Here is a 24,077-nt window from a genome sequence, read left to right as displayed (position 1 = left end):
CCCCCCTGGCAGTGAAGCATCAACCTTTGAGGACCACCACAGTTGTGATAGACATTGCTCATTGGTTGGCATACCAAGGCTGCCTCAGTGTAGGAGACAACAGCTCCCATGGCACTATGGCAGAGACCTGGCACATCCACGGTCTTCCCTGGCAGGTCTTCTGAAGTCTCCTGAAAGCATCCCTGGTGATCTGTGAGCCCTTGTCGTGTTGCCCGCCTTCTTCTGTGGGTCTTGCTGGATGCTCATTGTCCCTGTGAGCCGAGGCCCTGGAGGCTTCAGATTTAGGTGAGGTCGCCCGTTGTTTCATAAGAATTCAATTTGGACCCAGCCCTGCATTATGAGAGCTTCTCTAGGGTGTGGTCAGTACCCAGGGCCCTGCAGGCTGTAGATTGGGAGGATAATCTGGCCAGAAAGGATCCCGTTTCTGTGGAGTGACCCCTGGTTCCTGGTACCCTGAGGATGACCAGTTCCATCTTGCATTTTCCAGGGGAGGCTGGACTTTGATTGGGCTGACTGGCAGGAAGATACGCATGCCCTGAATTCTTTTCCTATTGGAGGGTGCAGGGGGCCATATCTGCCCTAGTGCCAAGTTCACCTTACTGTGCAGTTGTCTGGGAAATTTTCTTGTTAGGTAGGAGTAGGACTTGTGACAAGGACCCCTGAGCTATAGTAGTAGCTCACGTAGTCTCAGGGTATGTGGCATTCACACAGATTCTCCGCAAGGTGACCCTGGGCAGTCAGGTCTCTGCGTTGGTCAGAGATCATGGTTTCATGGAGATTGGGAGCCTAGAGCCTGTCACAGCCCCTCAGTGAAATTTTGCATGGATTTGTGGAAGATGCCAAGTGTCATCCCATTTCGTGGGATGGTGGGAGGTCAGGACTCCATGGAGGTGGCACGCATGTTCATACTGCAGGGCCTTTGCAGCGGCGGTCTCTGAGACTTTGATACCCAGACAGATTTCCAGACACCACCCAAATGCTGAGAATGCATTTTTATTGGTACACCAGAATGCAGGCACTCAAACTCACATCGAATCCCCTGCTACCCTTGCACGCTTGGTCAGAAAGACACCCACATGCACTTGAGCCTAATTTGCCGCACTCTTTTGAAAGATAGGTAACCAGTCGTCTGTAAAGGATCAATATAGTTTGGGGTGCAGATACAGGCCTTCCCCTAGGGAAACACTTGCATCAGTATTAGTGAGAGACCAAGTACACATCTGAAGCATTCCTGTGCTTTCTGTCCACTTGTCAGGTGAAGTTGCCACGTATGACTGTCCATCAGCCAGGAGATGAACCCCCACCCGTGAGGCAGTGACTCAAGGTGCAAGGGAGTCCGGCAAGAAGTGTGGCGCACCCGAGTTGCTGCCACTGCTTTTTGGATCACCCAGCACGGTACGGCTTCTCCTGCCCCAAGACGTGTCGTGAATTTCAGGTTTCCTGGGACTGCCTGAGTGGTTGTTCGTATAGAGGGACCGTTCCTCTTGCTGAGAAGCCTGAGGGCTCTGAGTTCCCCTGGCTGCTGGAGGACTCCCGGGTCACTGGCTCCTCCTGGGAGCAGCCCTTCCTGCCGTGAGGAGGTGGGCAGCAAGCCAGCACGTGCTCGGATCGATGATGACACCCTCACATGCATTCCTTGGAAAATCTGAACAAAATGAGTGAGAACTCACTACCGTCTCCTCATCGAAACTGAGGTCCAGCACGTTGCCTCCCTTGGGGTTAAGGGTGGGACTGGTTAGCAGTGAGGGCGTCTCCGACTGTGTCACACACACACGCATGGAGGAGCCAGGTCACCACCATTTGCGAGGCTCCCGTCTGAGGGTGGGCCATGTACAGATATTCTAGCGGCCCTCTTGGAATACAAGGTCCATGTAAAGGCACTGAGGAGCATAGAGCCATCTGGCTTGTCCAGTGGTGGTAGGTGTCGCAGTAGATCCTAGCCTCAGACAGTTGACGTCTTAGCTTGGAAAGGTGCATTTTGTCCTGATTCCTGCTGCAGATGCACTAATTGGGGCTCTGGTGATGTCGATTCTAAAGCAATGAAGCTTCTGTGGTTTGTGATTGGAGCCCCAGGTCAGGTCTGAGGCCCTCGCCGTTGCATCCCTTTGGGTTGCTGAGATTCCTGAGTGCCATGTGGGCTGCAGTGGCTGCAGAGACCTGGGGGAATGGTGGCAGTTGTGAAAGTTAATAGGCCCATTTCTGCCCTTGGCAGTGGCTGAATTGCAACTCCTGTCACGTGCTTGAGTCTTGGAGGTCGCCATGGACTATGCTGTGGTCCTAGGCCTGCATTCCTCCTGCAGGTTGGCCAGAGGCCCAGAGAAGAATGTTTGTGCAGGTGAGGAAAAGTGCAGTGTGATTTACTGGGACAATATGTCCGCTGAGGCTTGCAGGCACTGTTGTTCTGTTTTCAGTAATACAGTGGGGTCCTTTTGGAGCTGCCATCAGCTGGGTACAGAGGACAGGGCATTGCTTGTCCTTAGGAGGCTCGGTGAAAGGTGACCTTTGTGGCCTTGTTGTCCCACTGCCAGTAGAAGGACTCTCAAAGGGCATCTTTGGTGCCTTGAAGAGTTGCAATAAAGAGGCCAAGGAACCAGCCCAGTGGGTAGTTACGTGGTGTACGCACATGCCCCTTGGCCGCCATTTGTCCTTCGGCCTGGAATTATCAAGATTCCCTAAGGTTGGGGCCAGCCGGCCAGCCCTGATAGCACCCATGTGTTTGCCCCCCTGGCAGTGACGCATCAACCTTTGAGGACCACCACAGTTGTGATAGACATTGCTCATTGGTTGGCATACCAAGGCTGCCTCAGTGTAGGAGACAACAGCTCCCATGGCACTATGGCAGAGACCTGGCACATCCACGGTCTTCCCTGGCAGGTCTTCTGAAGTCTTCCTGAAAGCATCCCTGGTGATCTGTGAGCCCTTGGTCGTGTTGCCCGCCTTCTTCCTGTGGGTCTTGCTGGATGCTCATTGTCCCTGTGAGCCGAGGCCCTGGAGGCTTCAGATTTAGGTGAGTCGCCCTTTGTTGCATAATGAATTCAATTTGGACCAAGCCCTGCATTATGAGAGCTTTCTCTAGGGTGTGGTCAGTACCCAGGGCCCTGCAGGCTGTAGATTGGAGGATAATCTGGCCAGGAAAGGAATCCCGTTTCTGTGGGAGTGACCCCTGGTTCCTGGTACCTGAGGATGACCAGGTTCCATCTTGCAGTTTCCAGGGGAGGCTGGACTTTGATTGGGGCTGACTGGCAGGAAGATACGCATGCCCTGAATTCTTTTCCTATTGGAGGGTGCAGTGGGCCATATCTGCCCTAGTGCCAAGTTCACCTTACTGTGCAGTTGTCTGGGAAAATTTTCTTGTTAGGTAGGAGGTAGGACTTGTGACAAGGACCCCTGAGCTATAGTAGTAGCTCACGTAGTCTCAGGGTATGTGGCATTCACACAGATTCTCCGCAAGGTGACCCTGGGCAGTCAGGTCTCTGCGTTGGTCAGAGATCATGGTTCATGGAGATTGGGAGCCTAGAGCCTATGTCAACAGCCCCTCAGTGAAATTTTGCATGGATCTTGTGGAAGATGCCAAGTGTCATCCCATTTCGTGGGATGGTGGGAGGTCAGGACTCCATGGGTGGCACGCATGTTCATACTGCAGGGCCTTTGCATGCGGTCTCTGAGACTTGGATACCCAGACAGATTTCCAGACACACACCCAAAATGCTGAGAATGCATTTTTATTGGTACACCAGAATGCAGGCACTCAAACTCACATCGAATCCCCTGCTACCCTTGCACGCTTGGTCAGAAAGACACCCACATGCACTTGAGCCTAATTTGCCGCACTCTTTTGAAAGATAGGTAACCAGTCGTCTGTAAAGGATCAATATAGTTGGGGTGCAGATACAGGCCTTCCCCTAGGGAAACACTTGCATCAGTATTAGTGAGAGACCAAGTACACATCTGAAGCATTCCTGTGCTTTCTGTCCACTTGTCAGGTGAAGTTGCCACGTATGACTGTCCATCAGCCAGGAGATGAACCCCCACCCGTGAGGCAGTGACTCAAGGTGCAAGGGAGTCCGGCAAGAAGTGTGGCGCACCCGAGTTGCTGCCACTGCTTTTTGGATCACCCAGCACGGTACGGCTTCTCCTGCCCCAAGACGTGTCGTGAATTTCAGGTTTCCTGGGACTGCCTGAGTGGTTGTTCGTATAGAGGGACCGTTCCTCTTGCTGAGAAGCCTGAGGGCTCTGAGTTCCCCTGGCTGCTGGAGGACTCCCGGGTCACTGGCTCCTCCTGGGAGCAGCCCTTCCTGCCGTGAGGAGGTGGGCAGCAAGCCAGCACGTGCTCGGATCGATGATGACACCCTCACATGCATTCCTTGGAAAATCTGAACAAAATGAGTGAGAACTCACTACCGTCTCCTCATCGAAACTGAGGTCCAGCACGTTGCCTCCCTTGGGGTTAAGGGTGGGACTGGTTAGCAGTGAGGGCGTCTCCGACTGTGTCACACACACGCATGGAGGAGCCAGGTCACCACCATTTGCGAGGCTCCCGTCTGAGGGTGGGCCATGTACAGATATTCTAGCGGCCCTCTTGGAATACAAGGTCCATGTAAAGGCACTGAGGAGCATAGAGCCATCTGGCTTGTCCAGTGGTGGTAGGTGTCGCAGTAGATCCTAGCCTCAGACAGTTGACGTCTTAGCTTGGAAAGGTGCATTTTGTCCTGATTCCTGCTGCAGATGCACTAATTGGGGCTCTGGTGATGTCGATTCTAAAGCAATGAAGCTTCTGTGGTTTGTGATTGGAGCCCCAGGTCAGGTCTGAGGCCCTCGCCGTTGCATCCCTTTGGGTTGCTGAGATTCCTGAGTGCCATGTGGGCTGCAGTGGCTGCAGAGACCTGGGGGAATGGTGGCAGTTGTGAAAGTTAATAGGCCCATTTCTGCCCTTGGCAGTGGCTGAATTGCAACTCCTGTCACGTGCTTGAGTCTTGGAGGTCGCCATGGACTATGCTGTGGTCCTAGGCCTGCATTCCTCCTGCAGGTTGGCCAGAGGCCCAGAGAAGAATGTTTGTGCAGGTGAGGAAAAGTGCAGTGTGATTTACTGGGACAATATGTCCGCTGAGGCTTGCAGGCACTGTTGTTCTGTTTTCAGTAATACAGTGGGGTCCTTTTGGAGCTGCCATCAGCTGGGTACAGAGGACAGGGCATTGCTTGTCCTTAGGAGGCTCGGTGAAAGGTGACCTTTGTGGCCTTGTTGTCCCACTGCCAGTAGAAGGACTCTCAAAGGGCATCTTTGGTGCCTTGAAGAGTTGCAATAAAGAGGCCAAGGAACCAGCCCAGTGGGTAGTTACGTGGTGTACGCACATGCCCCTTGGCCGCCATTTGTCCTTCGGCCTGGAATTATCAAGATTCCCTAAGGTTGGGGCCAGCCGGCCAGCCCTGATAGCACCCATGTGTTTGCCCCCCTGGCAGTGACGCATCAACCTTTGAGGACCACCACAGTTGTGATAGACATTGCTCATTGGTTGGCATACCAAGGCTGCCTCAGTGTAGGAGACAACAGCTCCCATGGCACTATGGCAGAGACCTGGCACATCCACGGTCTTCCCTGGCAGGTCTTCTGAAGTCTTCCTGAAAGCATCCCTGGTGATCTGTGAGCCCTTGGTCGTGTTGCCCGCCTTCTTCCTGTGGGTCTTGCTGGATGCTCATTGTCCCTGTGAGCCGAGGCCCTGGAGGCTTCAGATTTAGGTGAGTCGCCCTTTGTTGCATAATGAATTCAATTTGGACCAAGCCCTGCATTATGAGAGCTTTCTCTAGGGTGTGGTCAGTACCCAGGGCCCTGCAGGCTGTAGATTGGAGGATAATCTGGCCAGGAAAGGAATCCCGTTTCTGTGGGAGTGACCCCTGGTTCCTGGTACCTGAGGATGACCAGGTTCCATCTTGCAGTTTCCAGGGGAGGCTGGACTTTGATTGGGGCTGACTGGCAGGAAGATACGCATGCCCTGAATTCTTTTCCTATTGGAGGGTGCAGTGGGCCATATCTGCCCTAGTGCCAAGTTCACCTTACTGTGCAGTTGTCTGGGAAAATTTTCTTGTTAGGTAGGAGGTAGGACTTGTGACAAGGACCCCTGAGCTATAGTAGTAGCTCACGTAGTCTCAGGGTATGTGGCATTCACACAGATTCTCCGCAAGGTGACCCTGGGCAGTCAGGTCTCTGCGTTGGTCAGAGATCATGGTTCATGGAGATTGGGAGCCTAGAGCCTATGTCAACAGCCCCTCAGTGAAATTTTGCATGGATCTTGTGGAAGATGCCAAGTGTCATCCCATTTCGTGGGATGGTGGGAGGTCAGGACTCCATGGAGATGGCACGCATGTTCATACTGCAGGGCCTTTGCATGCGGTCTCTGAGACTTGGATACCCAGACAGATTTCCAGACACACACCCAAAATGCTGAGAATGCATTTTTATTGGTACACCAGAATGCAGGCACTCAAACTCACATCGAATCCCCTGCTACCCTTGCACGCTTGGTCAGAAAGACACCCACATGCACTTGAGCCTAATTTGCCGCACTCTTTTGAAAGATAGGTAACCAGTCGTCTGTAAAGGATCAATATAGTTGGGGTGCAGATACAGGCCTTCCCCTAGGGAAACACTTGCATCAGTATTAGTGAGAGACCAAGTACACATCTGAAGCATTCCTGTGCTTTCTGTCCACTTGTCAGGTGATGTTGCCACGTATGACTGTCCATCAGCCAGGAGATGAACCCCCACCCGTGAGGCAGTGACTCAAGGTGCAAGGGAGTCCGGCAAGAAGTGTGGCGCACCCGAGTTGCTGCCACTGCTTTTTGGATCACCCAGCACGGTACGGCTTCTCCTGCCCCAAGACGTGTCGTGAATTTCAGGTTTCCTGGGACTGCCTGAGTGGTTGTTCGTATAGAGGGACCGTTCCTCTTGCTGAGAAGCCTGAGGGCTCTGAGTTCCCCTGGCTGCTGGAGGACTCCCGGGTCACTGGCTCCTCCTGGGAGCAGCCCTTCCTGCCGTGAGGAGGTGGGCAGCAAGCCAGCACGTGCTCGGATCGATGATGACACCCTCACATGCATTCCTTGGAAAATCTGAACAAAATGAGTGAGAACTCACTACCGTCTCCTCATCGAAACTGAGGTCCAGCACGTTGCCTCCCTTGGGGTTAAGGGTGGGACTGGTTAGCAGTGAGGGCGTCTCCGACTGTGTCACACACACGCATGGAGGAGCCAGGTCACCACCATTTGCGAGGCTCCCGTCTGAGGGTGGGCCATGTACAGATATTCTAGCGGCCCTCTTGGAATACAAGGTCCATGTAAAGGCACTGAGGAGCATAGAGCCATCTGGCTTGTCCAGTGGTGGTAGGTGTCGCAGTAGATCCTAGCCTCAGACAGTTGACGTCTTAGCTTGGAAAGGTGCATTTTGTCCTGATTCCTGCTGCAGATGCACTAATTGGGGCTCTGGTGATGTCGATTCTAAAGCAATGAAGCTTCTGTGGTTTGTGATTGGAGCCCCAGGTCAGGTCTGAGGCCCTCGCCGTTGCATCCCTTTGGGTTGCTGAGATTCCTGAGTGCCATGTGGGCTGCAGTGGCTGCAGAGACCTGGGGGAATGGTGGCAGTTGTGAAAGTTAATAGGCCCATTTCTGCCCTTGGCAGTGGCTGAATTGCAACTCCTGTCACATGCTTGAGTCTTGGAGGTCGCCATGGACTATGCTGTGGTCCTAGGCCTGCATTCCTCCTGCAGGTTGGCCAGAGGCCCAGAGAAGAATGTTTGTGCAGGTGAGGAAAAGTGCAGTGTGATTTACTGGGACAATATGTCCGCTGAGGCTTGCAGGCACTGTTGTTCTGTTTTCAGTAATACAGTGGGGTCCTTTTGGAGCTGCCATCAGCTGGGTACAGAGGACAGGGCATTGCTTGTCCTTAGGAGGCTCGGTGAAAGGTGACCTTTGTGGCCTTGTTGTCCCACTGCCAGTAGAAGGACTCTCAAAGGGCATCTTTGGTGCCTTGAAGAGTTGCAATAAAGAGGCCAAGGAACCAGCCCAGTGGGTAGTTACGTGGTGTACGCACATGCCCCTTGGCCGCCATTTGTCTCTTCGGCCTGGAATTATCAAGATTCCCTAAGGTTGGGGCCAGCCGGCCAGCCCTGATAGCACCCATGTGTTTGGCCCCCTGGCAGTGACGCATCAACCTTTGAGGACCACCACAGTTGTGATAGACATTGCTCATTGGTTGGCATACCAAGGCTGCCTCAGTGTAGGAGACAACAGCTCCCATGGCACTATGGCAGAGACCTGGCACATCCACGGTCTTCCCTGGCAGGTCTTCTGAAGTCTTCCTGAAAGCATCCCTGGTGATCTGTGAGCCCTTGGTCGTGTTGCCCGCCTTCTTCCTGTGGGTCTTGCTGGATGCTCATTGTCCCTGTGAGCCGAGGCCCTGGAGGCTTCAGATTTAGGTGAGTCGCCCTTTGTTGCATAATGAATTCAATTTGGACCAAGCCCTGCATTATGAGAGCTTTCTCTAGGGTGTGGTCAGTACCCAGGGCCCTGCAGGCTGTAGATTGGAGGATAATCTGGCCAGGAAAGGAATCCCGTTTCTGTGGGAGTGACCCCTGGTTCCTGGTACCTGAGGATGACCAGGTTCCATCTTGCAGTTTCCAGGGGAGGCTGGACTTTGATTGGGGCTGACTGGCAGGAAGATACGCATGCCCTGAATTCTTTTCCTATTGGAGGGTGCAGTGGGCCATATCTGCCCTAGTGCCAAGTTCACCTTACTGTGCAGTTGTCTGGGAAAATTTTCTTGTTAGGTAGGAGGTAGGACTTGTGACAAGGACCCCTGAGCTATAGTAGTAGCTCACGTAGTCTCAGGGTATGTGGCATTCACACAGATTCTCCGCAAGGTGACCCTGGGCAGTCAGGTCTCTGCGTTGGTCAGAGATCATGGTTCATGGAGATTGGGAGCCTAGAGCCTATGTCAACAGCCCCTCAGTGAAATTTTGCATGGATCTTGTGGAAGATGCCAAGTGTCATCCCATTTCGTGGGATGGTGGGAGGTCAGGACTCCATGGAGATGGCACGCATGTTCATACTGCAGGGCCTTTGCATGCGGTCTCTGAGACTTGGATACCCAGACAGATTTCCAGACACACACCCAAAATGCTGAGAATGCATTTTTATTGGTACACCAGAATGCAGGCACTCAAACTCACATCGAATCCCCTGCTACCCTTGCACGCTTGGTCAGAAAGACACCCACATGCACTTGAGCCTAATTTGCCGCACTCTTTTGAAAGATAGGTAACCAGTCGTCTGTAAAGGATCAATATAGTTGGGGTGCAGATACAGGCCTTCCCCTAGGGAAACACTTGCATCAGTATTAGTGAGAGGACCAAGTACACATCTGAAGCATTCCTGTGCTTTCTGTCCACTTGTCAGGTGATGTTGCACGTATGACTGTCCATCAGCCAGGAGATGAACCCCCACCCGTGAGGCAGTGACTCAAGGTGCAAGGGAGTCCGGCAAGAAGTGTGGCGCACCCGAGTTGCTGCCACTTGCTTTTTGGATCACCCAGCACGGTACTGCTTCTCCTGCCCCAAGACGTGTCGTGAATTTTCAGGTTTCCTGGGACTGCCTGAGTGGTTGTTCGTATAGAGGGACCGTTCCTCTTGGCTGAGAAGCCTGAGGGCTCTGAGTTCCCCTGGCTTGCTGGAGGACTCCGGGGTCACTGGCTCCTCCTGGGAGCAGCCCTTCCTGCCGTGAGGAGGTGGGGCGCAACCCAGCACGTGCTCGGATCGATTGATGACACCCTCACATGCATTCCTTGGAAAATCTGACAAAAATGAGTGAGGAACTCACTTACCGTCTCCTCGTCGAAACTGAGGTCCAGCACGTTGCCTCCCTTGGGGTAAGGGGTGGGACGGTTTAGCAGTGAGGGCGTCTCCGACTGTGTCACACACACGCATGAGGAGCCAGGTCCCACCATTTGCGAGGCTCCCGTCTGAGGGTGGGCCATGTACAGATATTCTAGCGGCCCTCTTGGATACAAGGTCCATGTAAAGGGCACTGAGGAGCATAGAGCCATCTGGCTTGTCCAGTGGTGGTAGGTGTCGCAGTAGATCCTAGCCTCAGACAGTTGACGTCTTAGCTTGGAAAGGTGCATTTTGTCCTGATTCCTGCTGCAGATGCCACTAATTGGGGCTCTGGTGATGTCGATTCTAAAGCAATGAAGCTTCTGTGGTTTGTGATTGGAGCCCCAGGTCAGGTCTGAGGCCCTCGCCGTTGCATCCCTTTGGGTTGCTGAGATTCCTGAGTGCCATGTGGGCTGCAGTGGCTGCAGAGACCTGGGGGAATGGTGGCAGTTGTGAAAGTTAATAGGCCCATTTCTGCCCTTTGGCAGTGGCTGAATTGCAACTCCTGTCACATGCTTGAGTCTTGGAGGTCGCCATGGACTATGCTGTGGTCCTAGGCCTGCATTCCTCCTGCAGGTTTGGCCAGAGGCCCAGAGAAGAATGGTTTGTGCAGGTGAGGAAAGTGCAGTGTGATTTACTGGGACAAATAATGTCCGCTGAGGCTTGCAGGCACTGTTGTTCTGTTTTCAGTAATACAGTGGGGTCCTTTTGGGAGCTGCCATCAGCTGGGTACAGAGGACAGGGCATTGCTTGTCCTTAGGAGGCTCGGTGAAAGGTGACCTTTGTGGCCTTGTTGTCCCACTGCCAGTAGAAGGACTCTCAAAGGGGCATCTTTGGTGCCTTGAAGAGTTGCAATAAAGAGGCCAAGGAACCAGCCCAGTGGGTAGTTTAGGTGGTGTACGCAACATGCCCCTTGGCCGCCATTTGTCTCCTTCGGCCTGGAATTATCAAGATTCCCTAAGGTTGGGGCCAGCCGGCCAGCCCTGATAGCACCCATGTGTTTGGCCCCCTGGCAGTGACGCATCAACCTTTGAGGACCACCACAGTTGTGATAGACATTGCTCATTGGTTGGCATTACCAAGGCTGCCTCAATGTAGAGACAACATCTCCCATGGCACTATGGCAGAGACCTGGCACATCCACGGTTCTTCCCTGGCAGGTTCTTCTGAAGTCTTCCTGAAAGCATCCCTGGTGATCTGTGAGCCCTTGTCGTGTTTGCCCGCCTTCTTCCTGTGGGTCTTGCTGGATGCTCATTGGTCCCTGTGAGCCGAGGCCCTGGAGGCTTCAGATTTAGGTGAGTCGCCCTTTGTTGCATAATGAATTCAATTTGGACCAAGCCCTGCATTATGAGAGCTTTCTCTAGGGTGTGGTCAGTACCCAGGGCCCTGCAGGCTGTAGATTTGAGGATAATCTGGCCAGGAAAGGAATCCCGTTTCTGTGGGAGTGACCCCTGTTCCTGGTACCTGAGGGATGACCAGGTTCCATCTTGCAGTTTCCAGGGAGGCTGGGACTTTGATTGGGGCTGGACTGGCAGGAAGATACGCATGCCCTGAATTCTTTTCCTAATGGAGGTGGCAGTGGGCCATATCTGCCCTAGTGCCAAGTTCACCTTACTGTGCAGTTGTCTGGGAAAATTTTCTTGTTAGGTAGGAGGTAGGACTTGTGACAAGGACCCCTGAGCTATAGTAGTAGCTCACGTAGTCTCAGGTATGTGGCATTCACACAGATTCTCCGCAAGGTGACCCTGGGCAGTCAGGTCTCTGCGTTGGTCAGAGATCATGTTCATGGAGATTGGGAGCCTTAGAGCCTATGTCAACAGCCCCTCAGTGAAATTTTGCATGGATCTTGTGGAAGATGCAAGTGTCATCCCATTTCGTGGGATGGTGGGAGGTCAGGACTCCATGGAGATGGCACGCATGTTCATACTGCAGGGCCTTTGCATGCGGTCTCTGAGACTTGGATACCCAGACAAGATTTCCCAGACACACACCCCAAATGCTGAGAATGCATTTTTATTGGTACACCAGAATGCGGCACTCAAACTCACATCGAATCCCCCTGCTACCCTTGCACGCTTGGTCAGAAAGACACCCACATGCACTTGAGCCTAATTTGCCGCACTCTTTTGAAAGATAGGTAACCAGTCGTCTGTAAAGGATCAATATAGTTGGGGTGGCAGATACAGGCCTTCCCCTAGGGAAACACTTTGCATCAGTATTAGTGAGAGACCAAGTACACATCTGAAGCATTCCTGTGCTTTCTGTCCACTTGTCAGGTGATGTTGCCACGTATGACTGTCCATCAGCCAGGAGATGAACCCCCACCCGTGAGGCAGTGACTCAAGGTGCAAGGGAGTCCGGCAAGAAGTGTGGCGCACCCGAGTTGCTGCCACTGCTTTTTTGGATCACCCAGCACGGTACGGCTTCTCCTGCCCCAAGACGTGTCGTGAATTTCAGGTTTCCTGGGACTGCCTGAGTGGTTGTTCGTTATAGAGGGACCGTTCCTCTTGCTGAGAAGCCTGAGGGCTCTGAGTTCCCCTGGCTGCTGGAGGACTCCCGGGTCCCACTGGCTCCTCCTGGGAGCAGCCCTTCCTGCCGTGAGGAGGTGGGCAGCAAGCCAGCACGTGCTCGGATCGATGATGACAACCCTCACATGCATTCCTTGGAAAATCTGAACAAAATGAGTGAGAACTCACTACCGTCTCCTCATCGAAACTGAGGTCCAGCACGTTGCCTCCCTTGGGGTTAAGGGTGGGACTGGTTAGCAGTGAGGGCGTCTCCGACTGTGTCACACACACGCATGGAGGAGCCAGGTCACCACCATTTGCGAGGCTCCCGTCTGAGGGTGGGCCATGTACAGATATTCTAGCGGCCCTCTTGGAATACAAGGTCCATGTAAAGGCACTGAGGAGCATAGAGCCATCTGGCTTGTCCAGTGGTGGTAGGTGTCGCAGTAGATCCTAGCCTCAGACAGTTGACGTCTTAGCTTGGAAAGGTTGCATTTTGTCCTGATTCCTGCTGCAGATGCACTAATTGGGGCTCTGGTGATGTCGATTCTAAAGCAATGAAGCTTCTGTGGTTTGTGATTGGAGCCCCAGGTCAGGTCTGAGGCCCTCGCCGTTGCATCCCTTTGGGTTGCTGAGATTCCTGAGTGCCATGTGGGCTGCAGTGGCTGCAGAGACCTGGGGGAATGGTGGCAGTTGTGAAAGTTAATAGGCCCATTTCTGCCCTTGGCCAGTGGCTGAATTGCAACTCCTGTCACATGCTTGAGTCTTGGAGGTCGCCCATGGACTATGCTGTGGTCCTAGGCCTGCATTCTCCTGCAGGTTGGCCAGAGGCCCAGAGAAGAATGTTTGTGCAGGTGAGGAAAAGTGCAGTGTGATTTACTGGGACAATATGTCCGCTGAGGCTTGCAGGCACTGTTGTTCTGTTTTCAGTAATACAGTGGGGTCCTTTTGGAGCTGCATCAGCTGGGTACAGAGGACAGGGCATTGCTTGTCCTTAGGAGGCTCGGTGAAAGGTGACCTTTGTGGCCTTGTTGTCCCACTGCCAGTAGAAGGACTCTCAAAGGGCATCTTTGGTGCCTTGAAGAGTTTGCAATAAAGAGGCCAAGGAACCAGCCCAGTGGGTAGTTAGGTGGTGTACGCACATGCCCCTTGGCCGCCATTTGTCCCTTCGGCCTGGAATTATCAAGATTCCCTAAGGTTGGGGCCAGCCGGCCAGCCCTGATAGCACCCATGTGTTTGGCCCCCTGGCAGTGACGCATCAACCTTTGAGGACCACCACAGTTGTGATAGACATTGCTCATTGGTTGCATACCAAGGCTGCCTCAATGTAGGAGACAACAGCTCCCATGGCACTATGGCAGAGACCTGGCACATCCACGGTCTTCCCTGGCAGGTCTTTCTGAAGTCTTCCTGAAAGCATCCCTGGTGATCTGTGGAGCCCTTGGTCGTGTTGCCCGCCTTCTTCCTGTGGGTCTTGCTGGATGCTCATTGTCCTGTGAGCGAGGCCCTGGAGGCTTCAGATTTAGGTGAGTCGCCCTTGTTGCATAATGAATTCAATTTGGACCAAGCCCTGCATTATGAGAGCTTTCTCTAGGGTGTGGTCAGTACCCAGGGCCTTGCAGGCTGTAGATTTGAAGGATAATCTGGCCAGGAAAGGAATCCCGTTTCTGTGGGAGTGAACCCCTGGTTCCTGGTACCTGAGGATGACCAGGTTCCATCTTGCAGTTTCCAGTGGAGGCTGGACTTTGATTGGGCTGACTGGCAGGAAGATACGCATGCCCTGAATTCTTTTCCTATTGGAGGGTGCAGTGGGCCCATATCTGCCCTAGTGCCAAGTTCACCTTACTGTGCAGTTGTCTGGGAAAATTTTCTTGTTAGGTAGGAGGTAGGACTTGTGAACAAGGACCCCTGAGCTATAGTAGTAGCTCACGTAGTCTCAGGGTATGTGGCATTCACACAGATTCTCCGCAAGGTGACCCTGGGCAGTCAGGGTCTCTGCGTTGGTCAGAGATCATGGTTCATGGAGATTGGGAGCCTAGAGCCTATGTCAACAGCCCCTCAGTGAAATTTTGCATGGATCTTGTGGAAGATGCCAAGTGTCATCCCCAGTTTCATGGGATGGTGGGAGGTCAGGACTCCATGGAGGATGGCACGCATGTTCATACTGCAGGCCTTTGCATGCGGTCTCTGAGACTTGGATACCCAGACAGATTTCCAGACACACACCCAAAATGCTGGAGAATGCATTTTTATTGGATACACCAGAATGCAGGCACTCAAACTCACATCGAATCCCCTGCTACCCTTGCACGCTTGGTCAGAAAGACACCACATGCACTTGAGCCTAATTTTGCCGCACTCTTTTGAAAGATAGGTAACCAGTCGTCTGTAAAGGATCAATATAGTTGGGGTGCAGATACAGGCCTTCCCCTAGGGAAACACTTGCATCAGTATTAGTGAGAGACCAAGTACACATCTGAAGCATTCCTGTGCTTTCTGTCCACTTGTCAGGTGATGTTGCCACGTATGACTGTCCATCAAGCCAGGAGATGAACCCCCACCGTGAGGCAGTGACTCAAGGTGCAAGGGAGTCCGGCAAGAAGTGTGGCGCACCCGAGTTGCTGCCACTGCTTTTTGGATCACCCAGCACGGTACGGCTTCTCCTGCCCAAGACGTGTCGTGAATTTCAGGTTTCCTGGGACTGCCTGAGTGGTTGTACGTATAGAGGGACCGTTCCTCTTGCTGAGAAGCCTGAGGGCTCTGAGTTCCCCTGGCTGCTGGAGGGACTCCCTGGGTCACTGGCTCCTCCTGGGAGCAGCCCTTCCTGCCGTGAGGAGGTGGGCAGCAAGCCAGCACGTGCTCGGATCGATGATGACACCCTCACATGCATTCCTTGGAAAATCTGAACAAAATGAGTGAGAACTCACTACCGTCTCCTCGTCGAAACTGAGGTCCAGCACGTTGCCTCCCTTGGGGTTAAGGGTGGGACTGGTTAGCAGTGAGGGCGTCTCCGACTGTGTCACACACACGCATGGAGGAGCCAGGTCACCACCATTTGCGAGGCTCCCGTCTGAGGGTGGGCCATGTACAGATATTCTAGCGGCCCTCTTGGAATACAAGGTCCATGTAAAGGCACTGAGGAGCATAGAGCCATCTGGCTTGTCCAGTGGTGGTAGGTGTCGCAGTAGATCCTAGCCTCAGACAGTTGACGTCTTAGCTTGGAAAGGTGCATTTTGTCCTGATTCCTGCTGCAGATGCACTAATTGGGGCTCTGGTGATGTCGATTCTAAAGCAATGAAGCTTCTGTGGTTTGTGATTGGAGCCCCAGGTCAGGTCTGAGGCCCTCGCCGTTGCATCCCTTTGGGTTGCTGAGATTCCTGAGTGCCATGTGGGCTGCAGTGGCTGCAGAGACCTGGGGGAATGGTGGCAGTTGTGAAAGTTAATAGGCCCATTTCTGCCCTTGGCAGTGGCTGAATTGCAACTCCTGTCACGTGCTTGAGTCTTGGAGGTCGCCATGGACTATGCTGTGGTTCCTAGGGCCTGCATTCCTCCTGCAGGTTGGCCAGAGGCCCAGAGAAGAATGTTTGTGCAGGTGAGGAAAAGTGCAGGGTGATTTACTGGGACATATGTCCGCTAGGCTTGCAGGCACTGTTGTTCTGTTTTCAGTAATACAGTGGGTCCTTTTTGGAGCTGCCATCAGCTGGGTACAGAGGACAGGGCATTGCTTGTCCTTAGGAGGCTCGGTGAAAAGGTGACCTTTGTGGCCTTGTTGTCCCACTGCCAGTAGAAGGACTCTCAAAGGGCATCTTTGGTGCCTTGAAGAGTTGCAATTAAAGAGGCCAAGGAACCAGCCCAGTGGGTAGTTAGCGTGGTGTACGCACATGCCCCTTGGCCGCCATTTGTCCCTTCGGCCTGGAATTATCAAGATTCCCTAAGGTTGGGCCAGCCGGCCAGCCCTGATAGCACCCATGTGTTTGGCCCCCTGGCAGTGACGCATCAACCTTTGAGGACCACCACAGTTTGTGATAGAGATTGCTCATTGGTTGGCATACCAAGGCTGCCTCAATGTAGGGAGACAACAGCTTCCCATGGCACTATGGCAGAGACCTGGCACATCCACGGTCTTCCCTGGCAGGTCTTCTGAAGTCTTCGTGAAAGCATCCCTGGTGATCTGTGAGCCCTTGGTCGTGTTGCCCGCCTTCTTCCTGTGGGTCTTGCTGGATGCTCATGGTCCCTGTGAGCCGAGGCCCTGGAGGCTTCAGATTTAGGTGAGTCGCCCTTTGTTGCATAATGAATTCAATTTGGACCAAGCCCTGCATTATGAGAGCTTTCTCTAGGGTGTGGTCAGTACCCCAGGGCCCTGCAGGCTGTAGATTTGAGGATAATCTGGCCAGGAAAGGAATCCCGTTTCTGTGGGAGTGACCCCTGGTTTCCTGGTACCTGAGGATGACCAGGTTCCATCTTGCAGTTTTCCAGGGGAGGCTGGACTTTGATTGGGGGCTGACTGGCAGGAAGATACGCATGCCCTGAATTCTTTTCCTATTGGAGGGTGCAGTGGGCCAATATCTGCCCTAGTGCCAAGTTCACCTTACTGTGCAGTTGTCCTGGGAAAATTTTCTTGTTAGGTAGGAGGTAGGACTTGTGACAAGGACCCCTGAGCTATAGTAGTAGCTCACGTAGTCTCAGGGTATGTGGCATTCAACAGATTCTCCGCAAGGTGACCCTGGGCAGTCAGGTCTCTGCGTTGGTCAGAGATCATGGTTCATGGAGATTGGGAGCCTAGAGCCTGTGTCAACAGCCCCTCAGTGAAATTTTGCATGGATCTTGTGGAAGATGCCAAGTGTCATCCCATTTCGTGGGATGGTGGGAGGTCAGGACTCCATGGAGATGGCACGCATGTTCATACTGCAGGGCCTTTGCATGCGGTCTCTGAGACTTGGATACCCAGACAGATTTCCAGACACACACCCAAAATGCTGAGAATGCGTTTTTATTGGTACACCAGAATGCAGGCACTCAAACTCACATCGAATCCCCTGCTACCCTTGCACGCTTGGTCAGAAAGACACCCACATGCACTTGAGCCTAATTTGCCGCAACTCTTTTGAAAGATAGGTAACCAGTCGTCTGTAAAGGATCAATATAGTTGGGGTGGCAGATACAGGCCTTCCCCTAGGGAAACACTTGCATCAGTATTAGTGAGAGACCAAGTACACATCTGAAGCATTCCTGTGCTTTCTGTCCACTTGTCAGGTGATGTTGCCACGTATGACTGTCCATCAGCCAGGAGATGAACCCCCACCCGTGAGGCAGTGGACTCAAGGTGCAAGGGAGTCCGGCAAGAAGTGTGGCGCACCGAGTTGCTTGCCACTGCTTTTTGGATCACCCAGCACGGTACGGCTTCTCCTGCCCCAAGACGTGTCGTGAATTTCAGGTTTCCCTGGGACTGCCTGAGTGGTTGTTCGTATAGAGGGACTGTTCCTCTTGCTGAGAAGCCTGAGGGCTCTGAGTTCCCCTGGCTGCTGGAGGACTCCCGGGTCACTGGCTCCTCCTGGGAGCAGCCCTTCCTGCCGTGAGGAGGTGGTGCAGCAAGCCAGCACGTGCTCGGATCGATGATGACACCCTCACATGCATTCCTTGGAAAATCTGAACAAATGAGTGAGAACTCACTACCGTCCTCCTCATCGAACTGAGGTCCAGCACGTTGCCTCCCTTGGGGTTAAGGGTGGGACTGGTAGCAGTGAGGGCGTCTCCGACTGTGTCACACACACGCGTGGAGGAGCCAGGTCACCACCATTTGCGAGGCTCCCGTCTGAGGGTGGGCCATGTACAGTATATTCTTAGCGGCCCTCTTGGAATACAAGGTCCATGTAAAGGCACTGAGGAGCATAGAGCCATCTGGCTTGTCCAGTGGTGGTAGGTGTCGCAGTAGATCCTAGCCTCAGACAGTTGACGTCTTAGCTTGGAAAGGTGCATTTTGTCCTGATTCCCTGCTGCAGATGCACTAATTGGGGCTCTGGTGATGTCGATTCTAAAGCATGAAGCTTCTGTGGTTTGTGATTGGAGCCCCAGGTCAGGTCTGAGGCCCTCGCCGTTGCATCCCTTTGGGTTGCTGAGATTCCTGAGTGCCATGTGGGCTGCAGTGGCTGCAGAGACCTGGGGGAATGGTGGCAGTTGTGAAAGTTAATAGGCCCATTTTCTGCCCTTGGCAGTGGCTGAATTGCAACTCCTGTCACGTGCTTGGAGTCTTGGAGGTCGGCCATGGACTATGCTGTGGTCCCTAGGCCTGCATTCCTCCTGCAGGTTGGCCAGAGGCCCAGAGAAGAATGTTTGTGCAGGTGAGGGAAAAGTGCAGTGTGATTTACTGGGACAATATGTCCGCTAGGCTTGCAGGCACTGTTGTTCTGTTTTTCAGTAATACAGTGGGGTCCTTTTGGAGCTTGCCATCAGCTGGGTACAGAGGACAAGGGCATTGCTTGTCCTTAGGAGGCCTCGGTGAAAGGTGACCTTTGTGGCCTTGTTGTCCCACTGCCAGTAGGAAGGACTCTCAAAGGGCATCTTTGGTGCCTTGAAGAGTTGCAATAAAGAGGCCAAGGAACAGCCCAGTGGGTTAGTTACGTGGTGTACGCACATGCCCCTTGGCCGCCATTTGTCCCTTCGGCCTGGAATTATCAAGATTCCCTAAGGTTGGGGCCAGCCGGCCAGCCCTGATAGCACCCATGTGTTTGCCCCCCTGGCAGTGAAGCATCAACCTTTGAGGACCAACCACAGTTTGTGATAGACATTGCTCATTGGTTGGCATACCAAGGCTGCCTCAGTGTAGGAGACAACAGCTTCCCCATGGCACTATGGCAGAGACCTGGCACACATCCACGGTCTTCCCTGGCAGGTCTTCTGAAGTCTTCGTGAAAGCATCCCTGGTGATCTGTGAGCCCTTGGTCGTGTTGCCCGCCTTCTTCCTGTGGGTCTTGCTGGATGCTCATTGTCCCTGTGAGCCGAGGCCCTGGAGGCTTCAGATTTAGGTGAGTCCGCCCTTTGTTGGCATAATGAATTCAATTTGGACCAAGCCCTGCATTATGAGAGCTTTCTCTAGGGTGTGGTCAGTACCCAGGCCCTGCAGGCTGTAGATTTGAGGATAATCTGCCAGGAAAGGAATCCCGTTCTGTGGGAGTGACCCCTGGTTCCTGGTACCTGAGGATGACCAGGTTCCATCTTGCAGTTTCCAGGGGAGGCTGGACTTTGATTGGGGCTGACTGGCAGGAAGATACGCAATGCCCTGAATTCTTTTCCTATTGGAGGGTGCAGTGGGGCCATATCTGCCCCTAGTGCCAAGTTCACCTTACTGTGCAGTTGTCTGGGGAAAATTTTCTTGTTAGGGTAGGAGGTAGGACTTGTGACAAGGACCCCTGAGCTATAGTAGTAGCTCACGTAGTCTCAGGTATGTGGCATTCACACAGATTCTCCGCAAGGTGACCCTGGGCAGTCAGGTCTCTGTGTTGGTCAGAGATCATGGTTCATGGAGATTGGGAGCCTAGAGCCTGTGTCAACAGCCCCTCAGTGAAATTTTGCATGGATCTTGTGGAAGATGCCAAGTGTCATCTCCCCATATCCATTCGTGGGATGGTGGGAGGTCAGGACTCCATGGAGGTGGCACGCGTGTTTCAGACTGCAGGGCCTTTGCATGCGGTCTCTGAGGACTTGGATACCCAGACAGATTTCCAGACACACACCCAAAATGCTGAGAATGCATATTTTTATTGTACACCCAGAAGCAGCACTAAACTCACATCGAATCCCCTGCTACCCTTGCACGCTTGGTCAGAAGACACCCACATGCACTTGAGCCTAATTTGCCGCACTCTTTTGAAAGATAGGTAACCAGTCGTCTGTAAAGGATCAATATGTTGGGGTGCAGATACAGGCCTTCCCCTAGGGAAACACTTGCAGTCATATTAGTGAGAGACCAAGTACACATCTGAAGCATTCTGTGCTTTCTGTCCACTTGTCAGGTGAAGTTGCCACGTATGACTGTCCATCAGCCAGGAGATGAACCCCCACCCGTGAGGCAAGTGACTCAAGGTGCAAGGGAGTCCGGGCAAGAAGTGTGGCGCACCCGAGTTGCTGCCACTGCTTTGTTGGATCACCCAGCACGGTACGGCTTCTCCTGCCCCAAGACGTGTCGTGAATTTCAGGTTTCCTGGGACTGCCTGAGTGGTTGTTCGTATAGAGGGACCGTTCCTCTTGCTGAGAAGCCTGAGGGCTCTGAGTTCCCCTGGCTGCTGGAGGACTCCCGGGTCACTGGCTCCTCCTGGGAGCAGCCCTTCCTGCCGTGAGGAGGTGGGCAGCAAGCCAGCACGTGCTCGGATCGATGATGACACCCTCACATGCATTCCTTGGAAAATCTGAACAAAATGAGTGAGAACTCACTACCGTCTCCTCATCGAAACTGAGGTCCAGCACGTTGCCTCCCTTGGGGTTAAGGGTGGGACTGGTTAGCAGTGAGGGCGTCTCCGACTGTGTCACACACACGCATGGAGGAGCCAGGTCACCACCATTTGCGAGGCTCCCGTCTGAGGGTGGGCCATGTACAGATATTCTAGCGGCCCTCTTGGAATACAAGGTCCATGTAAAGGCACTGAGGAGCATAGAGCCATCTGGCTTGTCCAGTGGTGGTGGTGTCGCAGTAGATCCTAGCCTCAGACAGTTGACGTCTTAGCTTGGAAAGGTGCATTTTGTCCTGATTCCTGCTGCAGATGCACTAATTGGGGCTCTGGTGATGTCGATTCTAAAGCAATGAAGCTTCTGTGGTTTGTGATTGGAGCCCCAGGTCAGGTCTGAGGCCCTCGCCGTTGCATCCCTTTGGGTTGCTGAGATTCCTGAGTGCCATGTGGGCTGCAGTGGCTGCAGAGACCTGGGGGAATGGTGGCAGTTGTGAAAGTTAATAGGCCCATTTCTGCCCTTGGCAGTGGCTGAATTGCAACTCCTGTCACGTGCTTGAGTCTTGGAGGTCGCCATGGACTATGCTGTGGTCCTAGGCCTGCATTCCTCCTGCAGGTTGGCCAGAGGCCCAGAGAAGAATGTTTGTGCAGGTGAGGAAAAGTGCAGTGTGATTTACTGGGACAATATGTCCGCTGAGGCTTGCAGGCACTGTTGTTCTGTTTTCAGTAATACAGTGGGGTCCTTTTGGAGCTGCCATCAGCTGGGTACAGAGGACAGGGCATTGCTTGTCCTAGGAGGCTCGGCTTGGAAAGGTGACCTTTGTGGCCTTGTTGTCCCACTGCCAGTAGAAGGACTCTCAAAGGGCATCTTTGGTGCCTTGAAGAGTTGCAATAAAGAGGCCAAGGAACCAGCCCAGTGGGTAGTTAGGTGGTGTACGCACATGCCCCTTGGCCGCCATTTGTCCCTTCGGCCTGGAATTATCAAGATTCCCTAAGGTTGGGGCCAGCCGGCCAGCCCTGATAGCACCCATGTGTTTGGCCCCCTGGCAGTGACGCATCAACCTTTGAGGACCACCACAGTTGTGATAGACATTGCTCATTGGTTGGCATACCAAGGCTGCCTCAATGTAGGAGACAACAGCTCCCATGGCACTATGGCAGAGACCTGGCACATCCACGGTCTTCCCTGGCAGGTCTTCTGAAGTCTTCCTGAAAGCATCCCTGGTGATCTGTGAGCCCTTGGTCGTGTTGCCCGCCTTCTTCCTGTGGGTCTTGCTGGATGCTCATTGTCCCTGTGAGCCGAGGCCCTGGAGGCTTCAGATTTAGGTGAGTCGCCCTTTGTTGCATAATGAATTCAATTTGGACCAAGCCCTGCATTATGAGAGCTTTCTCTAGGGTGTGGTCAGTACCCAGGGCCCTGCAGGCTGTAGATTTGAGGATAATCTGGCCAGGAAAGGAATCCCGTTTCTGTGGGAGTGACCCCTGGTTCCTGGTACCTGAGGATGACCAGGTTCCATCTTGCAGTTTCCAGGGGAGGCTGGACTTTGATTGGGGCTGACTGGCAGGAAGATACGCATGCCCTGAATTCTTTCCTATTGGAGGGTGCAGTGGGCCATATCTGCCCTAGTGCCAAGTTCACCTTACTGTGCAGTTGTCTGGGAAAATTTTCTTGTTAGGTAGGAGGTAGGACTTGTGACAAGGACCCCTGAGCTATAGTAGTAGCTCACGTAGTCTCAGGGTATGTGGCATTCACACAGATTCTCCGCAAGGTGACCCTGGGCAGTCAGGTCTCTGCGTTGGTCAGAGATCATGGTTCATGGAGATTGGGAGCCTAGAGCCTATGTCAACAGCCCCTCAGTGAAATTTTGCATGGATCTTGTGGAAGATGCCAAGTGTCATCCCATTTCGTGGGATGGTGGGAGGTCAGGACTCCATGGAGATGGCACGCATGTTCATACTGCAGGGCCTTTGCATGCGGTCTCTGAGACTTGGATACCCAGACAGATTTCCAGACACACACACCCAAAATGCTGAGAATGCATTTTTATTGGTACACCAGAATGCAGGCACTCAAACTCACATCGAATCCCCTGCTACCCTTGCACGCTTGGTCAGAAAGACACCCACATGCACTTGAGCCTAATTTGCCGCACTCTTTTGAAAGATAGGTAACCAGTCGTCTGTAAAGGATCAATATAGTTGGGGTGCAGATACAGGCCTTCCCCTAGGGAAACACTTGCATCAGTATTAGTGAGAGACCAAGTACACATCTGAAGCATTCCTGTGCTTTCTGTCCACTTGTCAGGTGATGTTGCCACGTATGACTGTCCATCAGCCAGGAGATGAACCCCCACCCGTGAGGCAGTGACTCAAGGTGCAAGGGAGTCCGGCAAGAAGTGTGGCGCACCCGAGTTGCTGCCACTGCTTTTTGGATCACCCAGCACGGTACGGCTTCTCCTGCCCCAAGACGTGTCGTGAATTTCAGGTTTCCTGGGACTGCCTGAGTGGTTGTTCGTATAGAGGGACCGTTCCTCTTGCTGAGAAGCCTGAGGGCTCTGAGTTCCCCTGGCTGCTGGAGGACTCCCGGGTCACTGGCTCCTCCTGGGAGCAGCCCTTCCTGCGTGAGGAGGTGGGCAGCAAGCCAGCACGTGCTCGGATCGATGATGACACCCTCACATGCATTCCTTGGAAAATCTGAACAAAATGAGTGAGAACTCACTACCGTCTCCTCATCGAAACTGAGGTCCAGCACGTTGCCTCCCTTGGGGTTAAGGGTGGGACTGGTTAGCAGTGAGGGCGTCTCCGACTGTGTCACACACACGCATGTGGAGGAGCCAGGTCACCACCATTTGCGAGGCTCCCGTCTGAGGGTGGGGCCATGTACAGATATTCTAGCGGCCCCTTGGAATACAAGGTCCATGTAAAGGCCACTGAGGAGCATAGAGCCATCTGGTTGTCCAGTGGTGGGTAGGTGTCGCAGTAGATCCTAGCCTCAGACAGTTGACGTCTTAGCTTGGAAAGGTGCATTTTGTCCTGATTCCTGCTGGATGCACTAATTGGGGCTCTGGTGATGTCGATTCTAAAGCAATGAAGCTTCTGTGGTTTGTGATTGGAGCCCCAGGTCAGGTCTGAGGCCCTCGCCGTTGCATCCCTTTGGGTTTGCTGAGATTCCTGAGTGCCATGTGGGCTGCCAGTGGCTGCAGAGACCTGGGGAATGG

The 24,077-nt window shown here is 53.3% G+C and overlaps 2 long non-coding RNA genes and 9 other non-coding genes across 18 annotated transcripts; all 11 read left to right on the top strand.

The window, feature by feature from the left end:
- Window positions 1-221: 221 nt before the first annotated feature.
- Window positions 222-12,336, top strand: LOC113889284. 5 transcript variants are annotated; one of them, XR_003510208.1, is made up of 9 exons: window positions 222-285; window positions 1,256-1,395; window positions 2,875-3,007; window positions 3,984-4,123; window positions 5,601-5,733; window positions 6,712-6,851; window positions 7,667-7,789; window positions 8,330-8,462; window positions 12,191-12,336. It is a non-coding gene; the product is annotated as an uncharacterized LOC113889284 (long non-coding RNA). The 5 variants fall into 5 exon arrangements; XR_003510206.1 differs by lacking the exon at window positions 7,667-7,789 and adding an exon at window positions 4,939-5,061; XR_003510207.1 differs by lacking the exon at window positions 7,667-7,789 and adding an exon at window positions 2,213-2,335.
- LOC113889288 lies at window positions 1,606-1,698 on the top strand. The gene has a single exon (XR_003510215.1). It is a non-coding gene; the product is annotated as a small nucleolar RNA SNORD116 (small nucleolar RNA).
- LOC113889295 lies at window positions 4,334-4,426 on the top strand. Its single transcript, XR_003510222.1, has one exon. It is a non-coding gene; the product is annotated as a small nucleolar RNA SNORD116 (small nucleolar RNA).
- Window positions 7,062-7,154, top strand: LOC113889294. The gene has a single exon (XR_003510221.1). It is a non-coding gene; the product is annotated as a small nucleolar RNA SNORD116 (small nucleolar RNA).
- On the top strand, window positions 9,795-9,890 carry LOC113889291. The gene has a single exon (XR_003510218.1). It is a non-coding gene; the product is annotated as a small nucleolar RNA SNORD116 (small nucleolar RNA).
- Window positions 12,337-12,544: 208 nt separating the features above from the next.
- LOC113889290 lies at window positions 12,545-12,638 on the top strand. The gene has a single exon (XR_003510217.1). It is a non-coding gene; the product is annotated as a small nucleolar RNA SNORD116 (small nucleolar RNA).
- Window positions 12,639-14,963: 2,325 nt separating this feature from the next.
- Window positions 14,964-23,615, top strand: LOC113889286. Of its 4 annotated transcripts, none has more exons than XR_003510211.1 (3): window positions 14,964-15,072; window positions 22,053-22,185; window positions 23,165-23,615. It is a non-coding gene; the product is annotated as an uncharacterized LOC113889286 (long non-coding RNA). The 4 variants fall into 4 exon arrangements; XR_003510213.1 differs by lacking the exon at window positions 14,964-15,072 and adding an exon at window positions 17,788-17,815; XR_003510212.1 differs by lacking the exon at window positions 14,964-15,072 and adding an exon at window positions 20,516-20,573.
- Window positions 15,284-15,376, top strand: LOC113889289. Its single transcript, XR_003510216.1, has one exon. It is a non-coding gene; the product is annotated as a small nucleolar RNA SNORD116 (small nucleolar RNA).
- Window positions 18,028-18,119, top strand: LOC113889287. Its single transcript, XR_003510214.1, has one exon. It is a non-coding gene; the product is annotated as a small nucleolar RNA SNORD116 (small nucleolar RNA).
- LOC113889293 lies at window positions 20,784-20,876 on the top strand. The gene has a single exon (XR_003510220.1). It is a non-coding gene; the product is annotated as a small nucleolar RNA SNORD116 (small nucleolar RNA).
- LOC113889292 lies at window positions 23,514-23,606 on the top strand. The gene has a single exon (XR_003510219.1). It is a non-coding gene; the product is annotated as a small nucleolar RNA SNORD116 (small nucleolar RNA).
- Window positions 23,616-24,077: the final 462 nt, after the last annotated feature.

The sequence above is a fragment of the Bos indicus x Bos taurus genome, unplaced genomic scaffold (genome assembly GCF_003369695.1).
Source record: "Bos indicus x Bos taurus breed Angus x Brahman F1 hybrid unplaced genomic scaffold, Bos_hybrid_MaternalHap_v2.0 tig00011696_arrow_arrow_obj, whole genome shotgun sequence".
NCBI classification, from domain to species: Eukaryota; Metazoa; Chordata; class Mammalia; order Artiodactyla; family Bovidae; genus Bos; species Bos indicus x Bos taurus.
Note: the sequence above shows the minus strand (reverse complement) of the source record. Positions and strands in the feature narration are given on the sequence as shown.